The following is a 24,789-nucleotide window of genomic DNA, read 5'->3' on the forward strand; positions in this document are numbered from 1 at the left end:
AATAGCAAGGGTCTAGTGACACAGTCATGGCTTCAATGTTTACTTGGAGATACTCCTGTACCATCGCCTGTAGGCGTTGACTATGTGTCAGACTTCTTGTCTCCTGTGGCCTTGCAAAGGATGGGCTAAAAAAGTGGTGAAATGATTCCGCAAAATTGATGTTACCAGCAGATACTGTGTTTCTGTTATGTTTTGAGTGCTGAACTCTTGATGGTCCCACGGTTGGCAAGTTGGAACTGTGAGATTCACTACGTGCACCACTAGTGTTTTGTGGAAAAGCACATGTAAGATTCTGCAACTGTCTCTGCTGATACTCCTGCATGCGTGCATCTCTTTCTATGGCAGGAATAATTTCTGCAAATTTACTTTTGTACCGGGGATCTAACAGTGTGGCAACCCAGTAGTCAGGATTATTTCTAATTCTCACAATTCGAGGGTCATGTTGCAGGTAGTGCAGCAAGAAGGCACTCATGTGTGTTGCGCATCCAGGAGCACCAAGTCCCTGTTATGTTGGTGGCGAGGTAATAATCAAGCTTCCTTCCTCTGCCCTCTCCCCCCAACCTCGCACAACAGAAATGTGATCAAGGTCTCCCTCATCTGATGAGTCTTCCATCAGTTCGTCCTCCACCTCTTCCTGGGCTCCTGCACCTTCCTCACTAGTTTGGCTGCTACCATGCGCCCTGGTAAAGCCATCTCCCCCACCCTCACATGCCTGCCGCCTTGGTGCTGCCGACCGTCTGGACCTTGCAGATGTTAGCCCTTCCGCATACAACTCCTCCTCCTCTACTTCCTCCACCTCCTCTTGTGCCACCACCTGACTCCGAATTCTGTTTAACATGTGCTCCAGCATGTAAATCACCGGAATAGTCATGCTGATAATGGCATTGTCAGCTCTAAACATCTTCGTCGCCATTTCAAAACTGTGCAGAAGGGTGGATCTCCAGAGCAGACCACAACTCCTCAGCTGTGTGACTGACATTTCCCAGACATTTCAAAGTAAAAACTGCCTGATGACTAGAGATGAGCGTTGTTCTACTCGAACTGTTCGCCAATCTCAAATTCGAGCTGTTTTGGGCGGTGTTCGAGCCGATCGGCGAACACGAACAATTTGAGAAAAATTCGGCTGTTCGAGGTTATGTTCGATAACTGTTCGTGCACCAAAATCATAACTGGATTTTTTCTCAGTAATGATGAAAATTAATGTTAATACGCAGTTTGAGTGTACAGCGGGGCGGGGGGAGGGGCAGGGGATGGATCTCTGCAGGAACAATGAAGATCTCCATTTTTTTTTCTCTTTCCCGCATTTGCAGTGGGGAGGTGCAATCTGTCAGCCTATCAGCAGCGCACACACGGAGCGAAGTGCTTTTTTTCATACAAGCAAGGGCATGTGTGATTGGCAGTGTATGTCACATGTCCTTGCCCTATAAGACCAAGCCATTTTCCCCGTCGCCACCATTTTCTCACTGCTGCAGCTGCGTGTTAGACGGCACCGCTGTTGCTGTGTGCGCTATACCTTGTTAATTTCAAGCCAATTTTCGCACAAATATACAGATAGCTTGGGAGTAGGGAATAGTTGTGATTGCAGTCCTTTTAAGGACTAGGTTACAGCATTTCCTACGACTTTTATCAGGCAGGTCTGTGCTCTTAAATAGATAGATTGTGGGAGTAAAGACTAATTGTAATTGGAGTCCTTTTCAGGACTAGGTTACATCAGTTCCTATCAGTTTTTGCCAGGCAGGTCTGTGCCAGTGCTGTGCAAGTTTTTTTCACAGCATTTGGCTGAATCTAGCAAAGCTAATCCTTTTTGGCCTATTGCAGAGTGTGTTAGTCAGTGGAGTAGCCTATCTGTGTTGCAAGATATACCACCTGTGTATAGAATACCAATTTTTTTACTGCACCTAGTGAAGTAAAATCTTTTGGGCATAGCATCATTCTATTAGTCCATCTATACTGACCTCCATCAGGTTGCAAACTGAATATAATTTTTTCTGCATCTAGCTCTGAAAAAATATTTGGGCTTCTAGCAGTGTGTGGGACTTGGTCTATTAGTCCATCTATACTGACCTCCATCAGGTTGCAAATTAAAAATAATTTTTTTCTTCATTTATCTCTGAAAAAATATTTGGGCTTCTAGCAGCGTGTGGGACTTGTTCTATTAGTCCATCTATACTGACCTCCATCAGGTTGCAAATTAAAAATAATTTTTTTCTGCATCTAGCTCTGAAAAAATATTTGGGCTTCTAGCAGTGTGTGGGACTTGGTCTATTAGTCCATCTATACTGACCTCCATCAGGTTGCAAATTAAAAATAATTTTTTTCTGCATCTGGCTCTGAAAAAATATTTGGGCTTCTAGCAGTGTGTGGGACTTGGTCTATTAGTCCATCTATACTGACCTCCATCAGGTTGCAAATTGAATAAAAAAAATTTCTGCATCTAGCTCTGAAAAAATATTTGGGCTTCTAGCGGTGTGTGGGACTTGGTCTATTAGTCCATCTATACTGACCTCCATCAAGTTGCAAATTAAAAATAATTTTTTTCTGCATCTAGCTCTGAAAAAATATTTGGGCTTCTAGCAGTGTGTGGGACTTGGTCTATTAGTCCATCTATACTGACCTCCATCAGGTTGCAAATTAAAAATAATTTTTTTCTTCATTTAGCTCTGAAAAAATATTTGGGCTTCTAGCAGTGTGTGGGACTTGTTCTATTAGTCCTTCTATACTGACCTCCAGCAGGTTGCAAATTGAATATAATTTTTTTCTGCATCTAGCTCTGAAAAAATATTTGGGCTTCTAGCGGTGTGTGGGACTTGGTCTATTAGTCCATCTATACTGACCTCCATCAGGTTGCAAATTAAAAATAATTTTTTTCTGCATCTAGCTCTGAAAAAATATTTGGGCTTCTAGCAGTGTGTGGGACTTGGTCTATTAGTCCATCTATACTGACCTCCATCAGGTTGCAAATTAAAAATAATTTTTTTCTTCATTTATCTCTGAAAAAATATTTGGGCTTCTAGCAGCGTGTGGGACTTGTTCTATTAGTGCATCTATACTGACCTCCATCAGGTTGCAAATTAAAAATAATTTTTTTCTGCATCTAGCTCTGAAAAAATATTTGGGCTTCTAGCAGTGTGTGGGACTTGGTCTATTAGTCCATTTATACTGACCTCCATCAGGTTGCAAATTAAAAATAATTTTTTTCTTCATTTATCTCTGAAAAAATATTTGGGCTTCTAGCAGCGTGTGGGACTTGTTCTATTAGTCCATCTATACTGACCTCCATCAGGTTGCAAATTAAAAATAATTTTTTTCTGCATCTAGCTCTGAAAAAATATTTGGGCTTCTAACAGTGTGTGGGACTTGGTCTATTAGTCCATCTATACTGACCTCCATCAGGTTGCAAATTAAAAATAATTTTTTTCTGCATCTAGCTCTGAAAAAATATTTGGGCTTCTAGCAGTGTGTGGGACTTGATCTATTAGTCCATCTATACTGACCTCCATCAGGTTGCAAATTAAAAATAATTTTTTTCTGCATCTAGCTCTGAAAAAATATTTGGGCTTCTAGCAGTGTGTGGCACTTGGTCTATTAGTCCATCTATACTGACCTCCATCAGGTTGCAAATTGAATAAAAAAATTTTCTGCATCTAGCTCTGAAAAAATATTTGGGCTTCTAGCGGTGTGTGGGACTTGGTCTATTAGTCCATCTATACTGACCTCCATCAGGTTGCAAATTAAAAATAATTTTTTTCTGCATCTAACCCAGCCATTAGTTTTGGCCTAATACCACAGTTTGGCCACTCAGCTCTGCTCGGTTACCATCCATTGTTTTTTTGTGCAAACAACTCCAGAGTTGTGAATTAGTTAACCACCAAAATGAGTGGAAAAAGGCCTGCTGCTGGTGGAAAGGGGAATAGGCGTGTTGGGAAGGGGAAAAAAGGTTGTGTCCGTGGGGTAGGTGCAGAAGAAAGACCATCTTCCAGCCAAACTAAAATGTCTACTTCTTTTAGCGGACAATGTGATAAGATCCCTTTCTTACGGCCACGCCAATCGCTACAAATTCCAGATGAGGCACAAAAACAGCAGGTGCTTCAACGGATATCAAGTGCTCCTTTAAGTGGGCTCTCCTCCACATCAACTTCAACATCACAAATACTCCAGTCCTCAAAGGTGTCACCCAAATCGCACTTGCTTCCTCACAGCTCCCAAATCTCCAGCTGCCCGTCTGAGTATGAGGTAGAACAGATGGTTGAGTCTGCAGAGCTGTTTACTCATACTATAGCCTGGGAATCAGAGGTCGACTCCAGCGCTTCTGTGAATCCAGACGAGGAAATGATCTGCACTGATGCCCAGAATCTTTATGAGTCGGATCCAGGACCAGACGCAGAAGGTTCTGACCATAATGTAGACCCTCATTCCCAAACTGTAACTCCTGTTGGTGGAGACAATGAGGAAGACGATGATAAGACTCAAATACCTGATTGGAGCGACAACTTTAGTTTTTTGTCAGGGCAGGAACAGCTTGGCTCTGAGGACGACGGGTGTGATAACGCACAGGGTGATGATGATGAGGTCGGAGATCCCACTTACTGTCAACCCACAGTCAGCCAAGAGATGAGGTCAGCAGAGGAGGTGGAGGAAGATGCTAGTGACGACGAGGTCAGGTTGCGCCTTCCTGGACAGAGACGTAGTACTGGAAGCACGTCAACAACTGCATCCTCAAACACAACTCTGCCTCTCACCACAAGTCGTGGTGGCTCTTCAGGTCGCATGGGTGCTAAGCCTTGCATAGCCTGGGCATTTTTTCAGATCGATAAAGATGACCCAACTCGTGTTATCTGTAACATTTGTCAGCAAAAGCTAAGTAGAGGCCAAAAAATACATAGTTTGAGTACTTCATGCATGAACCGGCACATGGACATGAAGCATAAGTTGCAGTGGGAAGCTCAGTGTGCTACAATGCGGTCTAGCCGGCCGGGCCAACCACCGTCTGCCATATCTTGTGCATCCGCGACCTCTTCATCCTCTGTGACTGGGGGGACAGCAGTCACACCTGTTTTGGGGCGCAGACCTGCCACCTCTTTACCCGCAACAGCCAGCGTGATTGGCAGGTCATCATTTTCTTTGGTCGTGGTAACACCAGCTGGTCTTGAGCGCTGTCCGACATCGATAGCACCACCTTTGGATCAAGGCAACCTAACATGTCCGCCTGCATCTTCCTCACAGACCGGCAGTTTGCCGGGGACACCCTTATCAACCCCGTCTAAGCACAATAGCCAGCCCTCGGTCCCTCAGATGTGGACAAGTAAAAGACCATTTCCTCCTAGCCATGAGAAAGCTAAGAGGTTGAATTTCACCATCTGCAAGCTCTTGGCTACAGAAATGCTGCCTTTCCGCCTGGTGGACACAGAGGATTTTTGAGACCTTATGTCCGTCGCAGTGCCCCAGTACCAGATGCCCAGTCGGCACTACTTCTCAAAGAAAGGTGTGCCTGCGCTCCACCAGCATGTCGCACACAACATCACCGCTTCTTTGAGAAACTCTGTGTGTGACAGGGTGCATTTCACCACAGACACTTGGACGAGTAGGCATGGACAGGGGCGTTACATGTCGCTGACTGGGCACTGGGTAACTATGGTGACAGCAGGACAAGGAGCTGCTGTCCAAGTCTTGCCGTCCCCACGAGTTGTGCGTCAATCCTCTTTATGTCATTTTTCCTCCACTGCTTCTGCCTCCTCAACCTCCTCTCGGTCTTCCACCTGCACCCAAAGCCTGTCTGGTCATGCCACAAGCTTTCTAACTGCGCAGAAGGGATCCTGCACACCTCCTTACTATGCTGGCAGTAGGGCTCAACGTCATCAGGCGGTTTTTACATTGAAATGTCTGGGAAACGTGAGTCACACAGCTGAGGAGTTGTGGTCAGCTCTGGAGAACCAATTTCATGAATGGTTGTCTCCACTGGACCTGAAACCAGGGAAGGCCGTGTGCGACAATGCTGCAAACCTGGGTGCGGCCCTTCGCCGGGGCAATGTCACACACGTGCCTTGTATGGCTCACGTGTTGAACCTGGTTGTCCAGCAATTTTTAGCCCACTATCCCAGACTAGATGGCCTTCTGCAGAGGGCACGGTCGCTGTGTGCTCACTTCCGCCGTTCGCATCCCGCAGCTCAGCGACTTACATCTCTACAGAAGTCGTTGGGCCTGCCACTTCACCGGCTAAAATGCGATGTGCCTACCCGGTGGAATTCAACTCTGCACATGTTGCAGCGACTGTGGCAGCACCGACAAGCCCTGGTGCAATACGTTCTGACGTATAGCCTGGGCCAACGAGATTCAGAGGTGGGGCAAATCACGCTGGAGGAGTGGTCTCAGATCAGGGACCTATGCACCCTTCTGCACAGTTTTGAAATGGCGACGAAGATGTTTAGTGCTGACGATGCCATTATCAGCATGACTATTCCGGTGATTTACATGCTGGAGCACATGTTAAACAGAATTTGGAGTCAGGTGGTGGCACAAGAGGAGGTGGAGGAAGTAGAGGAGGAGGAGTTGTATGCGGAAGGGCTAACATCTGCAAGGTCCAGACGGTCGGCAGCACCAAGGCGGCAGGCATGTGAGGGTGGGGGAGATGATTTTACCAGGGCGCATGGTAGCAGCCAAACTAGTGAGGAAGGTGCAGGAGCCCAGGAAGAAGTGGAGGACGAACTGATGGAAGACTCATCAGATGAGGGAGACCTTGATCACATTTCTGTTGTGCGAGGTTGGGGGGAGAGGACAGAGGAAGTTAGCATGATTGCTACCTCGCCACCAACACAACAGGGACTTGGTGCTCCTGGATGCGCAACACACATGAGTGCCTTCTTGCTGCACTACCTGCAACATGACCCTCGAATTGTGAGAATTAGAAATAATCCTGACTACTGGGTTGCCACACTGTTAGATCCCCGGTACAAAAGTAAATTTGCAGAAATTATTCCTGCCATAGAAAGGGATGCACGCATGCAGGAGTATCAGCAGAGACTGTTGCAGAATCTTACATGTGCTTTTCCACAAAATACCAGTGGTGCACGTAGTGAATCTCACAGTTCCAACTTGCCAACCGTGGGACCGTCAAGTGTTCAGCACTCAAACCGTAACAGAACCACAGTATCTGCTGGTAACATCAATTTTGCGGAATCATTTCACCACTTTTTTTAGCCCATCCTTTGCAAGGCCACAGGAGACAAGAAGTCTGACACATAGTCAACGCCTAGAGACGATGGTACAGGAGTATCTCCAAGTAAACATTGAAGCCACGACTGTGTCACTGGACCCTTGCTCTTTTTGGGCTTCCAATCTGGATAAATGGCCGGAGCTAGCCACTTACGCCTTGGAGATCTTGTCATGCCCCGCAGCCAGCGTTCTGTCTGAACGTGTGTTCAGCGCTGCTGGTGGTGTGCTGACAGATAAGCGCACGCGTCTCTCCACTGATAATGTAGACAGACTCACGTTCATAAAGATGAACAAATCATGGATCCGAAACGACTTTTCTACCCCTGTGTCATCCTGGGGAGAGTAAAAGCTTGATGATTGGTTAAAATCACCCTACCAACCGTTTTAAGCTTTCAAATTACTAATCATGTTTATCTGTATCTTGACTGGAAAATAATTTGGGCTTTGTAGCAGTGTGCAGCACTGATCCTATTAGGCCATCTATAATAAGCTTCACCAGATTTAAAATTAAAAATAATTTTTAGCTGCATCTAGCCCAGAAAATAATTTTGGGGCTCCGAGATGCGCAAGACACATAAGTGCCTTCTTGCTGCACTACCTGCAGCATGACCCTCATATTGTCAGAATTCGAAGTAATCATGACTACTGGGTTGCCACACTCTTAGATCCCCCAAACTTTTCGATCAACCTTTTCATTTTAATAAAGACCAAAAAAATGGTCATTTTTGAAATTATAAGCATTAGCAGGTTGTTAGAAACTGAAATCAAACAGTTTTCAACTCAAAACTTTATTCTAGGTGATGTTACATTTTCACATAGGAACCCTTGTTCGAAAGGAGCTTCTGAACTCTCTCGTCCATTGAATTTGTCAGGTTTTGGATGGTTTCTGCTTCAATTGTTTTGCATGAGGACAGAATACCCTCCCAGAGCTGTTGCTTAGATGTGAACTGCCTCCCGCCATCATAGACACTCCTTTTAATGATGCTCCAAAGGTTCTGAATGGGGTAGAGGTCAGGGGAGCATGGGGGTCACACCATAAGTTTGTCCCCTTTTATGCCCATATCAGCCAGAGATGCAGATGTTTTATGTGCAGCATGAGATGGTGCATTATCATGCAGAAAAATGATCTTGCTGTGAAATACACGGTTCTTCTTCTTGAACCATGGCAGGAAGTGCTGTTTGAGAAAATCCACATACATTATGGAGTTCATCTTTAGCGCCTTCAGGGATCCTAAAGGGGCCGACAATCTCTCTCCCCATGATTCCAGCCCAAAACATTACTCCACCTCCTCCTTGTTGGCGCTGTAGCCGTGTTTGCGTGGGGTGTCCATCAACCAGCCATCCTCCACTCCATTCATCTGGACCATCGAGCGCTGCACGGCACTCATCCGTGAACAAAACAGTTTTGAAATCAGTCTTCATGTAATGTTTGGCCCACTGGAGCCGTTTCTGCTTGTGTGAAGTGGATAGAGGAGGTCGACAGGATGGCATATGCACAGCTGCAAACCTCTGAAGGACCCTGCATCTTGTTGTTCGGGGGACGTTGGAGGCACAAGCAGCTTCAAAAACTTGTCTGCTGCTATGACAAGGCTTTTTTGCCGCTGCTGTTTCAACCTGACGTAATTGCCTGTAGGAAAGAGTCCTCAATTTGCCCTTATCAGCACGCACACGTGTGTACTGTGAATCAGCTACATACTTCTTGATTGCCAAGACACTTCATCCTGATCATCGCACAATGTTGATTGTAGTCATGCCTTGACCTAAACACTCCACAATTTGTTGCTTCTCAGCAGCCGACACATCCTTTTTCTTTCCCATTTTGGCAGAAAATGTAGGCTGCTTAATAATGTGAGAGAGCCTTCTTAAGTAGTCTTGCCTTTCATTGGACACACCTGCCAAACTAATTAGCACAGGTGTCTGCAATTGCTTACAGTGATATAAAGAGCCCTGACACACATCACCATCAATGAGTTTAACTGACAAACAAACAAATTCTTCCCTTATCACTCCTAAACACTTTTTGCATAATAATTTGGAACGCGGTGTACATGTGCTTTTCCACAAAACACCAGTGGTTCACGTAGTGAATCTTACAGTTCTAACTTGCCAACCGTGGTCTGTATGGAATTGTTCAATAAAGGGCCCAAAATTAAGATAACATAGATGGGAGAGGTCTCTATGAATAGGAATTCCTAAGTATTTGATACCCTGTGAGGGCCAGGCAAAGGGAAAGTTGGACTGGATGGAATCCTATATGGATTTAGGGAGGGAGACATCGAGGGCCTCAGACTTCGCTGCATTGATTTTAAAATTTTACCATGTAACAAAGTGATCTATTTCAGCCATAACAGCAGGGATGGATATATGTGATTGAGTGATATATACTAGGACATCATCAGCAAATAGAGAGCACTTGTACTCGGTGCCTCCCACCTCAATCCACCTAATATTGGGGTTATGGCGAATTGATGAGAGCAGGTGCTCCGTCACTAGGATGTATAAGAGAGGGGACAGAGGACATCCCTGCCTTGTCCCATTGGTGATTGTGAAAGGTGATGAAAATGTTCTGACGCACCCCCTGGGCCTTGGGACACCTGGAGCCGGACCCTTTTTGGTGGATGCTGGTGGTTGTAGTCTTCGTGGCGGCGATCCGGTTCCGTGGCTCAGGGCGGTCAAACCAGTGGCGGAACTATTTATGTGGTTTTGATGTTTAAATGTCTGACTACGCCACCCGTGGATTGCGGTCAGAGTGAACCGCCGCTACAGGGCAGACCGCTAAGGCTGGTGTTGTGGGTGCAGCAGAGCGTAGCATAACTCCCCACGGGAGGAGTATAGCCTCAGGGCAGTGTATGCGGAGGATGGGGGTGATGGTGCAGGGCAGCAGCAGTAACGACACGGAGTCAGTGATGCAGTTCAGGGCCTTTACTCACAGTTCTTATTATCCAGACCACGTCTGCAGGTAACGGCTGCCCACGTCGTACTGTGCTCACCAGGTGAGGGGCTCAGACAACTCCCAGATAACTTTGGAGCGCTTCACAGGACCCCCTTTGTGTGTCCTTTGTCTGGCCTTTCTTACCAACACTTCTGTCCGGCTGCCTCGGGCCTCCTCTTGGTAAACTTGGCGCCAGTTTCCCTGACCCTATGTGGTGCCTTCCTAGCGGGTGGAGCAAGGGGCTGCGCCACATAAAATGTCAGAGCCTCCGGTTTCTAGCTGAGGGTCGTTTCCTGCCTCCACTAGTTCGGGGACCGGTCTCCCCCTTTGGCCTGACCCCTCCACGCAGGTGGATTCGGGCGTGCGGTGGCGACTCGCCCGTCCGCACCCCTGGGATCCCTTCATTCCTCGTTCCTGGAGCCTTCTCCGCTCCTCTTCCTTCCTTCTCCCTCTTGCAGGCCTGGGCCTCTGTTACTAGGCCCGCCTCCGGAGCAGAGCTCATGCAGAGCCCCTGCTCCCTGCCACTTCTGCTCAGACTTCTCTGCACTGAACTAAGATGGTGCCCACCTTTTATACTCCCTTCTCAATGCACCCAGGAACTGCTTCCTCCCTGCTCCTGCACTGCAGGGTTCCCCTTCCTCAGTGTTCCCTCCCCCCACTCCAGCCAGGGACAGGGACTGTCGTGCCCATCTCAGGGGCATATTGGTCGCCCTGCCCCACGGCAATGTGGTGTAATGCATGCAGGTGTCGGGTCCTGATCCACACTCCATCCTTATCTGAGAGTGAGATATCACACCTCTGGGTGAGGTGCAATACGTCTGTAGCAACCGAGCCCTCGGTGCTACAGTTCCATTTATCTTCAGCCTAGGTGACGTATTGTGATACAGGGCCGTGATTTTGGCTATAAAAGGGTCCCCTAGACCCCTACCCCAAGCTTTTTAAGAGAATCATATATGGCGTGCCAGGAGACTCTATGGAATGCTTTCTCAGCATCCAACGAGAGTATCTACTTACAAATTTTTAACTGCATCTAGCCCAGGAAATACTTTGTGCCTAGTAGCAGTGTCTGCTAGTCAGCGGATTATCCCGGCTGTTAAGCAAGCTACACCACCTGTAGTTTGGACACTTAATTTTTTCAAAGGAAATGCTTCGGGACCACGGGATACTTAGTGAAGAGCATCAGGAGGCACCCCAAGGCATAGGGGCTGGGACTGGCACTAGGATGCCTTGCGGTGGACAGCCGAGCTCGATCCTTATAAAAGCTTTTTAACTGCAGCAGCTTTAGTGGACGCTACTGGAGCTGGAATTACGCGGCTGCTGGCATGAGACTTGCCCTCCAATAGATCCTTGTAAATGGATTTAAAGTGTATTCATTTAAATTAGAGGGACAATTTAAATTAAAAAGCTTAGAGCTGCCTCCACCACAGGGGGGCTCTCTCGACCCACCAGCGGACAGGCACCAGTATTGGGAGAGGGGGGCTGGCCGTCAGGGTTCACCGCGGCTCTGGCACAAACCCGGCGACACGGAGGTGGCACGGGCAGGAGCGGACTGGCCGTCTCGGCTTCTCACTTTTTGGATTTTAGAAGGGCATGACATGCCTATATCTGTGTCTCCCCCTCCTTTTACTCCTCCACCTCTTTTCTTTTCGCATGACTATATGTACTTGTCACTTTTCCATGTGTTAGTTGTGTCTTCTGAGCAGTTTGTCAGCTTTTGGACACCTTTGAAGGTGTTTTCTATGTGTTTCTATGTGTTTTTGTTTGCCTGCCATTGGTTTTAATGGTGTTCGAAGGTGTTCGACGAACAGTTCGACGAACAGTTCGGCGAACACACGGGTGTTCGACGAACCGAACACCCGTTGCCTGGCCCTCACAGGGTATCAAAATACTTAGGAATTCCTATTCATAGAGACCTCTCCCATCTATGTTATCTTAATTTTGGGCCCTTTATTGAACAATTCCATACAGACCACGGTTGGCAAGTTAGAACTGTAAGATTCACTACGTGAACCACTGGTGTTTTGTGGAAAAGCACATGTACACCGCTTTCCAAATTATTATGCAAAAAGTGTTTAGGAGTGATAAGGGAAGAATTTGTTTGTTTGTCAGTTAAACTCATTGATGGTGATGTGTGTCAGGGCTCTTTATATCACTGTAAGCAATTGCAGACACCTGTGCTGATTAGTTTGGCAGGTGTGTCCAATGAAAGGCAAGACTACTTAAGAAGGCTCTCTCACATTATTAAGCAGCCTACATTTTCTGCCAAAATGGGAAAGAAAAAGGATGTGTCGGCTGCTGAGAAGCAACAAATTGTGGAGTGTTTAGGTCAAGGCATGACTACAATCAACATTGTGCGATGATCAGGATGAAGTGTCTTGGCAATCAAGAAGTATGTAGCTGATTCACAGTACACACGTGTGCGTGCTGATAAGGGCAAATTGAGGACTCTTTCCTACAGGCAATTACGTCAGGTTGAAACAGCAGCGGCAAAAAAGCCTTGTCATAGCAGCAGACAAGTTTTTGAAGCTGCTTGTGCCTCCAACGTCCCCCGAACAACAAGATGCAGGGTCCTTCAGAGGTTTGCAGCTGTGCATATGCCATCCTGTCGACCTCCTCTATCCACTTCACACAAGCAGAAACGGCTCCAGTGGGCCAAACATTACATGAAGACTGATTTCAAAACTGTTTTGTTCACGGATGAGTGCCGTGCAGCGCTCGATGGTCCAGATGAATGGAGTGGAGGATGGCTGGTTGATGGACACCCCACGCAAACACGGCTACAGCGCCAACAAGGAGGAGGTGGAGTAATGTTTTGGGCTGGAATCATGGGGAGAGAGATTGTCGGCCCCTTTAGGATCCCTGAAGGCGCTAAAGATGAACTCCATAATGTATGTGGATTTTCTCAAACAGCACTTCCTGCCATGGTTCAAGAAGAAGAACCGTGTATTTCACAGCAAGATCATTTTTCTGCATGATAATGCACCATCTCATGCTGCACATAAAACATCTGCATCTCTGGCTGATATGGGCATAAAAGGGGACAAACTTATGGTGTGACCCCCATGCTCCCCTGACCTTTACCCCATTCAGAACCTTTGGAGCATCATTAAAAGGAGTGTCTATGATGGCGGGAGGCAGTTCACATCTAAGCAACAGCTCTGGGAGGGTATTCTGTCCTCATGCAAAACAATTGAAGCAGAAACCATCCAAAACCTGACAAATTCAATGGACGAGAGAGTTCAGAAGCTCCTTTCGAACAAGGGGTCCTATGTGAAAATGTAACATCACCTAGAATAAAGTTTTGAGTTGAAAACTGTTTGATTTCAGTTTCTAACAACCTGCTAATGCTTATAATTTCAAAAATGACCATTTTTTTGGTCTTTATTAAAATGAAAAGGTTGATCGAAAAGTTTGGGGGATCTAAGAGTGTGGCAACCCAGTAGTCATGATTACTTCGAATTCTGACAATATGAGGGTCATGCTGCAGGTAGTGCAGCAAGAAGGCACTTATGTGTCTTGCGCATCTCGGAGCCCCAAAATTATTTTCCGGGCTAGATGCAGCTAAAAATTATTTTTAATTTTAAATCTGGTGAAGCTTATTATAGATGGCCTAATAGGATCAGTGCTGCACACTGCTACAAAGCCCAAATTATTTTCTAGTCAAGATACAGATAAACATGATTAGTAATTTGAAAGCTTAAAACGGTTGGTAGGGTGATTTTAACCAATCATCAAGCTTTTACTCTCCCCAGGATGACACAGGGGTAGAAAAGTCGTTTCGGATCCATGATTTGTTCATCTTTATGAACGTGAGTCTGTCTACATTATCAGTGGAGAGCCGCATGCGCTTATCTGTCAGCACACCACCAGCAGCGCTGAACACACGTTCAGACAGAACGCTGGCTGCGGGGCATGACAAGATCTCCAAGGCGTAAGTGGCTAGCTCCGGCCATTTATCCAGATTGGAAGCCCAAAAAGAGCAAGGGTCCAGTGACACAGTCGTGGCTTCAATGTTTACTTGGAGATACTCCTGTACCATCGTCTCTAGGCGTTGACTATGTGTCAGACTTCTTGTCTCCTGTGGCCTTGCAAAGGATGGGCTAAAAAAGTGGTGAAATGATTCCGCAAAATTGATGTTACCAGCAGATACTGTGGTTCTGTTACGGTTTGAGTGCTGAACACTTGACGGTCCCACGGTTGGCAAGTTGGAACTGTGAGATTCACTACGTGCACCACTGGTATTTTGTGGAAAAGCACATGTAAGATTCTGCAACAGTCTCTGCTGATACTCCTGCATGCGTGCATCCCTTTCTATGGCAGGAATAATTTCTGCAAATTTACTTTTGTACCGGGGATCTAACAGTGTGGCAACCCAGTAGTCAGGATTATTTCTAATTCTCACAATTCGAGGGTCATGTTGCAGGTAGTGCAGCAAGAAGGCACTCATGTGTGTTGCGCATCCAGGAGCACCAAGTCCCTGTTGTGTTGGTGGCGAGGTAGCAATCATGCTTCCTTCCTCTGTCCTCTCCCCCCAACCTCGCACAACAGAAATGTGATCAAGGTCTCCCTCATCTGATGAGTCTTCCATCAGTTCGTCCTCCACTTCTTCCTGGGCTCCTGCACCTTCCTCACTAGTTTGACTGCTACCATGCGCCCTGGTAAAATCATCTCCCCCACCCTCACATGCCTGCCGCCTTGGTGCTGCCGACCATCTGGACCTTGCAGATGTTAGCCCTTCCGCATACAACTCCTCCTCCTCTACTTCCTCCACCTCCTCTTGTGCCACCACCTGACTCCGAATTCTGTTTAACATGTGCTCCAGCATGTAAATCACCGGAATAGTCATGCTGATAATGGCATCGTCAGCACTAAACATCTTCGTCGCCATTTCAAAACTGTGCAGAAGGGTGCATAGGTCCCTGATCTGAGACCACTCCTCCAGCGTGATTTGCCCCACCTCTGAATCTCGTTGGCCCAGGCTATACGTCAGAACGTATTGCACCAGGGCTTGTCGGTGCTGCCACAGTCGCTGCAACATGTGCAGAGTTGAATTCCACTGGGTAGGCACATCGCATTTTAGCCGGTGAAGTGGCAGGCCCAACGACTTCTGTAGAGATGTAAGTCGCTGAGCTGCGGGATGCGAACGGCGGAAGTGAGCACACAGCGACCGTGCCATCTGCAGAAGGCCATCTAGTCTGGGATAGTGGGCTAAAAATTGCTGGACAACCAGGTTCAACACGTGAGCCATACAAGGCACGTGTGTGACATTGCCCCGGCGAAGGGCCGCACCCAGGTTTGCAGCATTGTCGCACACGGCCTTCCCTGGTTTCAGGTCCAGTGGAGACAACCATTCATGAAATTGGTTCTCCAGAGCTGACCACAACTCCTCAGCTGTGTGACTCACATTTCCCAGACATTTCAATGTAAAAACCGCCTGATGACGTTGAGCCCTACTGCCAGCATAGTAAGGAGGTGTGCAGGATCCCTTCTGCGCAGTTAGAAAGCTTGTGGCATGACCAGACAGGCTTTGGGTGCAGGTGGAAGACCGAGAGGAGGTTGAGGAGGCAGAAGCAGTGGAGGAAAAATGACATAAAGAGGATTGACGCACAACTCGTGGGGACGGCAAGACTTGGACAGCAGCCCCTTGTCCTGCTGTCACCATAGTTACCCAGTGCCCAGTCAGCGACATGTAACGCCCCTGTCCATGCCTACTTGTCCAAGTGTCTGTGGTGAAATGCACCCTGTCACACACAGAGTTTCTCAAAGAAGCGGTGATGTTGTGTGCGACATGCTGGTGGAGCGCAGGCACACCTTTCTTTGAGAAGTAGTGCCGACTGGGCATCTGGTACTGGGGCACTGCGACGGACATAAGGTCTCGAAAATCCTCTGTGTCCACCAGGCGGAAAGGCAGCATTTCTGTAGCCAAGAGCTTGCAGATGGTGAAATTCAACCTCTTAGCTTTCTCATGGCTAGGAGGAAATGGTCTTTTACTTGTCCACATCTGAGGGACCGAGGGCTGGCTATTGTGCTTAGACGGGGTTGATAAGGGTGTCCCCGGCAAACTGCCGGTCTGTGAGGAAGATGCAGGCGGACATGTTAGGTTGCCTTGATCCAAAGGTGGTGCTATCGATGTCGGACAGCGCTCAAGACCAGCTGGTGTTACCACCTCCAAAGAAAATGATGACCTGCCAATCACGCTGGCTGTTGCGGGTAAAGAGGTGGCAGGTCTGCGCCCCAAAACAGGTGTGACTGCTGTCCCCCCAGTTACAGAGGATGAAGAGGCCGCGGATGCACAAGATATGGCAGACGGTGATTGGCCCGGCCGGCTAGGCCGCATTGTAGCACACTGAGCTTCCCACTGCAACTTATGCTTCATGTCCATGTGCCGGTTCATGCATGAAGTACTCAAACTATGTATTTTTTGGCCTCTACTTAGCTTTTGCTGACAAATGTTACAGATAACACGAGTTGGGTCATCTTTATCGATCTGAAAAAATGCCCAGGCTATGCAAGGCTTAGCACCCATGCGACCTGAAGAGCCACCACGACTTGTGGTGAGAGGCAGAGTTGTGTTTGAGGATGCAGTTGTTGACGTGCTTCCAGTACTACGTCTCTGTCCAGGAAGGCGCAACCTGACCTCGTCGTCACTAGCATCTTCCTCCACCTCCTCTGCTGACCTCATCTCTTGGCTGACTGTGGGTTGACAGTAAGTGGGATCTCCGACCTCATCATCATCACCCTGTGCGTTATCACACCCGTCGTCCTCAGAGCCAACCTGTTCCTGCCCTGACAAAAAACTAAAGTTGTCGCTCCAATCAGGTATTTGAGTCTTATCATCGTCTTCCTCATTGTCTCCACCAACAGGAGTTACAGTTTGGGAATGAGGGTCTACATTATGGTCAGAACCTTCTGCGTCTGGTCCTGGATCCGACTCATAAAGATTCTGGGCATCAGTGCAGATCATTTCCTCGTCTGGATTCACAGAAGCGCTGGAGTCGACCTCTGATTCCCAGGCTATAGTATGAGTAAACAGCTCTGCAGACTCAACCATCTGTTCTACCTCATACTCAGACGGGCAGCTGGAGATTTGGGAGCTGTGAGGAAGCAAGTGCGATTTGGGTGACACCTTTGAGGACTGGAGTATTTGTGATGTTGAAGTTGATGTGGAGGAGAGCCCACTTAAAGGAGCACTTGATATCCATTGAAGCACCTGCTGTTTTTGTGCCTCATCTGGAATTTGTAGCGATTGGCGTGGCCATAAGAAAGGGATCTTATCACATTGTCCGCTAAAAGAAGTAGACATTTTAGTTTGGCTGGAAGATGGTCTTTCTTCTGCACCTACCCCACGGACACAACCTTTTTTCCCCTTCCCAACACGCCTATTCCCCTTTCCACCAGCAGCAGGCCTTTTTCCACTCATTTTGGTGGTTAACTAATTCACAACTCTGGAGTTGTTTGCACAAAAAAACAATGGATGGTAACCGAGCAGAGCTGAGTGGCCAAACTGTGGTATTAGGCCAAAACTATTGGCTGGGTTAGATGCAGAAAAAAATTATTTTTAATTTGCAACCTGATGGAGGTCAGTATAGATGGACTAATAGACCAAGTCCCACACACCGCTAGAAGCCCAAATATTTTTTCAGAGCTAGATGCAGAAATTTTTTTTATTCAATTTGCAACCTGATGGAAGTCAGTATAGATGGACTAATAGACCAAGTCCCACACACTGCTAGAAGCCCAAATATTTTTTCAGAGCTAGATGCAGAAAAAAATTATTTTTAATTTGCAACCTGATGGAGGTCAGTATAGATGGACTAATAGACCAAGTCCCACACACCGCTAGAAGCCCAAATATTTTTTCAGAGCTAGATGCAGAAAAAAATTATTTTTAATTTGCAACCTGATGGAGGTCAGTATAGATGGACTAATAGACCAAGTCCCACACACTGCTAGAAGCCCAAATATTTTTTCAGAGCTAGATGCAGAAAAAAATTATTTTTAATTTGCAACCTGATGGAGGTCAGTATAGATGGACTAATAGACCAAGTCCCACACACCGCTAGAAGCCCAAATATTTTTTCAGAGCTAGATGCAGAAAAAAATTATTTTTAATTTGCAACCTGATGGAGGTCAGTATAGATGGACTAATAGACCAAGTCCCACACACTGCTAGAAGCCCAAATATTTTTTCAGAGCTAGATGCAGAAAAAAATTATTTTTAATTTGCAACCTGATGGAGGTCAGTATAGATGGACTAATAGACCAAGTCCCACACACCGCTAGAAGCACAAATATTTTTTCAGAGCTAGATGCAGAAAATTTTTTTATTCAATTTGCAACCTGATGGAGGTCAGTATAGATGGACTAATAGACCAAGTCCCACACACTGCTAGAAGCCCAAATATTTTTTCAGAGCTAGATGCAGAAAAAAATTATTTTTAATTTGCAACCTGATGGAGGTCAGTATAGATGGACAAATAGAACAAGTCCCACACGCTGCAAGAAGCCCAAATATTTTTTCAGAGATAAATGAAGAAAAAAATTATTTTTAATTTGCAACCTGATGGAGGTCAGTATAGATGGACTAATAGACCAAGTCCCACACACTGCTAGAAGCCCAAATATTTTTTCAGAGCTAGATGCAGAAAAAAATTATTTTTAATTTGCAACCTGATGGAGGTCAGTATAGATGGACTAATAGAACAAGTCCCACACGCTGCTAGAAGCCCAAATATTTTTTCAGAGATAAATGAAGAAAAAAATTATTTTTAATTTGCAACCTGATGGAGGTCAGTATAGATGGACTAATAGACCAAGTCCCACACACTGCTAGAAGCCCAAATATTTTTTCAGAGCTAGATGCAGAAAAAAATTATTTTTAATTTGCAACCTGATGGAGGTCAGTATAGATGGACTAATAGACCAAGTCCCACACACCGCTAGAAGCCCAAATATTTTTTCAGAGCTAGATGCAGAAAATTTTTTTATTCAATTTGCAACCTGATGGAGGTCAGTATAGATGGACTAATAGACCAAGTCCCACACACTGCTAGAAGCCCAAATATTTTTTCAGAGCTAGATGCAGAAAAAAATTATTTTTAATTTGCAACCTGATGGAGGTCAGTATAGATGGACTAATAGAACAAGTCCCACACGCTGCTAGAAGCCCAAATATTTTTTCAGAGATAAATGAAGAAAAAAATTATTTTTAATTTGCAACCTGATGGAGGTCAGTATAGATGGACTAATAGACCAAGTCCCACACACTGCTAGAAGCCCAAATATTTTTTCAGAGCTAGATGCAGAAAAAAAATATTTTTAATTTGCAACCTGATGGAGGTCAGTATAGATGGACTAATAGAACAAGTCCCACACGCTGCTAGAAGCCCAAATATTTTTTCAGAGATAAATGAAGAAAAAAATTATTTTTAATTTGCAACCTGATGGAGGTCAGTATAGATGGACTAATAGACCAAGTCCCACACACTGCTAGAAGCCCAAATATTTTTTCAGAGCTAGATGCAGAAAAAAATTATTTTTAATTTGCAACCTGATGGAGGTCAGTATAGATGGACTAATAGACCAAGTCCCACACACCGCTAGAAGCCCAAATATTTTTTCAGAGCTAGATGCAGAAAAAAATTATATTCAATTTGCAACCTGCTGGAGGTCAGTATAGAAGGACTAATAGAACAAGTCCCACACACTGCTAGAAGCCCAAATATTTTTTCAGAGCTAAATGAAGAAAAAAATTATTTTTAATTTGCAACCTGATGGAGGTCAGTATAGATGGACTAATAGACCAAGTCCCACACACTGCTAGAAGCCCAAATATTTTTTCAGAGCTAGATGCAGAAAAAAATTATATTCAGTTTGCAACCTGATGGAGGTCAGTATAGATGGACTAATAGAATGATGCTATGCCCAAAAGATTTTACTTCACTAGGTGCAGTAAAAAAATTGGTATTCTATACACAGGTGGTATATCTTGCAACACAGATAGGCTACTCCACTGACTAACACACTCTGCAATAGGCCAAAAAGGATTAGCTTTGCTAGATTCAGCCAAATGCTGTGAAAAAAACTTGCACAGCACTGGCACAGACCTGCCTGGCAAAAACTGATAGGAACTGATGTAACCTAGTCCTGAAAAGGACTCCAATTACAATTAGTCTTTACTCCCACAATCTATCTATTTAAGAGCACAGACCTGCCTGATAAAAGTCGTAGGAAATGCTGTAACCTAGTCCTTAAAAGGACTGCAATCACAACTATTCCCTACTCCCAAGCTATCTGTATATTTGTGTGAAAATTGGCTTGAAATTAACAAGGTATAGCGCACACAGCAACAGCGGTGCCGTCTAACACGCAGCTGCAGCAGTGAGAAAATGGTGGCGACGGGGAAAATGGCTTGGTCTTATACGGCAAGGACATGTGACATACACTGCCAATGACACATGCCCTTGCTTGTGTGAAAAAAAGCACTTCGCTCCGTGTGTGCGCTGCTGATAGGCTGACAGATTGCAACTCCCCACTGCAAATGCGGGAAAGAGAAAAAAAAATGGAGATCTTCATTGTTCCTGCAGAGATCCATCCCCTGCCCCTCCCCCCGCCCCGCTGTACACTCAAACTGCGTATTAACATTAATTTTCATCATTACTGAGAAAAAATCCAGTTATGATTTTGGTGCACGAACAGTTATCGAACATAACCTCGAACAGCCGAATTTTTCTCAAATTGTTCGTGTTCGCCGATCGGCTCGAACACCGCCCAAAACAGCTCGAATTTGAGATTGGCGAACAGTTCGAGTAGAACAACGCTCATCTCTAGTCATCATCACCCTGTGTGTTATCACACCCGTCGTCCTCAGAGCCAACCTCTTCCTGCCCTGACAAAAAACTACAGTTGTCACTCCAATCAGGTATTTGAGTCTCATCATCGTCTTCCTCATTGTCTCCACCAACAGGAGTAACAATTTGGGAACGAGGGTCTACATTATGGTCAGAACCTTCTGCGTCTGGTCCTGGATCCGACTCATAAAGATTCTGGGCATCAGTGCAGATCATTTCCTCGTCTGGATTCACAGAAGCTCTTGAGTCGACCTCTGATTCCCAGGCTAGAGTATGAGTAAACAGCTATGCAGACTCAACCATCTGTTCTACCCCATACTCAAACGGGCAGCTGGAGACTTGGGAGCTGTGAGGAAGCAAGTGCGATTGGGGTGACACCTCTGAGGACTGGAGTATTTGTGATGTTGAAGTTGAGGTGGAGGAGAGCCCACTTAAAGGAGCACTTGATATCCGTTGAAGCACCTGCTATTTTTGTGTCTCATCTGGAATTTTTAGCGATTGGCGTGGCTGTAAGAAAGGGATCTTATCACATTGTTCGCTAAAAGAAGTAGATATCTTAGTTTGGCTGGAAGATGGTCTATCTTCGGCAGATGTTACTGGTGTTTTAACACCTACCCCATGGACACAACATTTTTTTCCCTTCCCAACACGCCTATTCCCCTTTCCACCAGCAGCAGGCCTTTTTCCACTCATTTTGGTGGTTAACTACTTCACAACTTTGGAGTTGTTTGCACAAAAAACAATGGATGGGAACCGAGCAGAGCTGAGTGGCCAAACTGTGGTATTAGCCAAAAAGTATTAGCTGGGTTAGATGCACATAAAAATTATTTTGAATTTGCAACCTTGTGGAGGTTAGTATAGATGGACTAATAGAACAAGTCCCACACACTGCTACAAGCCGAAATATTTTTTCAGAGCTAGATGCAGATAAAAATTATTTTGAATTTGCAACCTGGTGGAGGTTAGAATAGATGGACTAATAGAACAAGTCCCACACACTGCTACAAGCCGAAATATTTTTTCAGAGCTAGATGCAAATAAAAATGATTTTGAATTTGCAACCTGGTGGAGGTTAGTATAGATGGACTAATAGAACAAGTCCCACACACTGCTACAAGCCCAAGTCCAAATATTTTTTCAGAGCTATATGCAGATAAAAATTATTTTGAATTTGCAACCTGGTGGAGGTTAGCATAGATGGACTAATAAAACAAGTCCCACACACTGCTGCAAGCCCAAGCCGAAATATTTTTTCAGAGCTAGATGCAGATAAAAATTATTTTGAATTTGCAACCTGGTGGAGGTTAGTATAGATGGACTAATAGAACAAGTCCCACACACCGCTACAAGCCCAAGCCCAAATATTTTTTCAGAGCTAGATGCAGATACAAATTATTTTGAATTTGCAACCTGGTGGAGGTTAGTATAGATGGACTGATAGAATGATGCTATGCCCAAAAGATTTTAGTTCACTAGGTGCAGTAAAAAAATTTGTATTCTATACACAGGTGGTGTAGCTTGCAGCACAGATAGGCTACTCCACTGATTAACACACACTGCAAGAGGCAAAAAAGTATTTGCTTTGCTAGATTTAGCCAAATGCTGTGAAAAAAACTTGCACAGCACTGGCATAGACCTGCCTGTCAAAAAGTGATAGGAACTGATGTAACCTAGCCCTGAAAAGGACTGCAATTACAATTAGTCTTTACTCCCAACCTATCTATTTAAGAGCACAGACCTGCCTTATAAAAGTCGTAGGAAATGATGTAACCTAGTGCTCAAAAGGACTGCAATTACAATTAGTCTTTACTCCCAACCTATCTATTTAAGAGCTCAGACCTGCCTGATAAAAGTGATAGGAACTTATGTAACCTAGCCCTGAAAAGGACTGCAATTACAATTAGTCTTTACTCCCAACCTATCTTTTTAAGAGCACAGACCTGCATGATAAAAGTCGTAGGACATGATGTAACCTAGTCCTCAAAAGGACTGCAATTACAATTAGTCTTTACTCCCAACCTATCTATTTAAGAGCTCAGACCTGCCTGATAAAAGTGATAGGAACTGATGTAACCTAGCCCTGAAAAGGACTGCAATTACAATTAGTCTTTACTCCCAACCTATCTTTTTAAGAGCACAGACCTGCATGATAAAAGTCGTAGGAAATGATGTAACCTGGTCCTCAAAAGGACTGCAATTACAATTAGTCTTTACTCCCAACCTATCTATTTAAGAGCACAGACCTGCCTGATAAAAGTGATAGGAACTGATGTAACCTAGCCCTGAAAAGGACTGCAATTACAATTAGTCTTTACTCCCAACCTATCTTTTTAAGAGCACAGACCTGCATGATAAAAGTCGTAGGAAATGATGTAACCTAGTCCTCAAAAGGACTGCAATTACAATTAGTCTTTACTCCCAACCTATCTATTTAAGAGCTCAGACCTGCCTGATAAAAGTGATAGGAACTGATGTAACCTAGCCCTGAAAAGGACTGCAATTACAATTAGTCTTTACTCCCAACCTATCTTTTTAAGAGCACAGACCTGCATGATAAAAGTCGTAGGAAATGATGTAACCTAGTCCTCAAAAGGACTGCAATTACAATTAGTCTTTACTCCCAACATATCTATTTAAGAGCACAGACCTGCCTGATAAAAGTGATAGGAACTGATGTAACCTAGCCCTGAAAAGGACTGCAATTACAATTAGTCTTTACTCCCAACCTATCTATTTAAGAGCACAGACCTGCCTGATAAAAGTCATAGGAAATGATGTAACCTAGTCCTTAAAAGGACTGCAATCACAACTATTCCCTACTCCCATGCTACCTGTAGATTTGTGCCAAAATTGGCTTGAGATTAACACTGAAAGTAAAGCGCACCCAGCAACAGTGGTGCCGTCTAACACGCAGCTGCAGCAGTGAGAAAATGGTGGCGACGGGGAAAATGGCTGGGTCTTATAGGGCAGGGACATGTGACATACACTGCCAATGACACATGCCCTTGCTTGTGTGAAAAAAAGCACTTTGCTCCGTGTGTGCGCTGCTGATAGGCTGACAGATTGCACCTCCCCACTGTAAATGCGGGAAAGAGAAAAAAAAATGGAGATCTTCATTATTTCTGCAGAGATCCATCCCCTGCCCCTCCCCCCGCCCCGCTGTACACTCAAACTGCGTATTAACAATAATTTTCAGCATTACTGATAAAAAATCCAGTTATGATTTTGGTGCACGAACAGTTATCGAACATAACCTCGAACAGCCGAATTTTTTTCAAATTGTTCGTGTACGCCGAACGGCTCGAACACCGACCAAAACAGCTCGAATTTGAGATTGGCAAACAGTTCGAGTCGAACACCGCTCATCTCTACTCCTGGGCATAGCTTGATTTGCGATGGACAAGCCCTTTAAATATTTAAGTGTCAAAACTCATTATCATAAGTGAGCAAAGTCTATTTTCATTTCTGTGCAACTTTGAGACATCTGTATCATAAAGTGCTACCTTTTAAATATGTCTCATGCACTTTTTGGACAATTGTAGAATTTTTGCAGGAAACAATTTTGATATGTAATTTTAATTATTATATTTTTAATTTTTTCCTTCCTTTCAGATTTTTAACCACTGGAGAGATATTTGCATTTCTGCATCTTCAATTTCAATTGGGAAAATCAACCACTTCTAAAATTGTTAGAAGCTCATGCAACGCTATCTGGCAGAAGTTTCAACCCATTGTGATGCCTTCCCCAACAGAGGAGACTTGGCTTCAGGTTGCAGCAGGCTTTTAGACTGTTGCCAT

This window comes from Phyllobates terribilis, unplaced genomic scaffold (genome assembly GCF_046119375.1).
Source record: "Phyllobates terribilis strain yellow unplaced genomic scaffold, ASM4611937v1 Scaffold_3__8_contigs__length_932513732, whole genome shotgun sequence".
In the NCBI taxonomy this organism is placed as follows: domain Eukaryota; kingdom Metazoa; phylum Chordata; class Amphibia; order Anura; family Dendrobatidae; genus Phyllobates; species Phyllobates terribilis.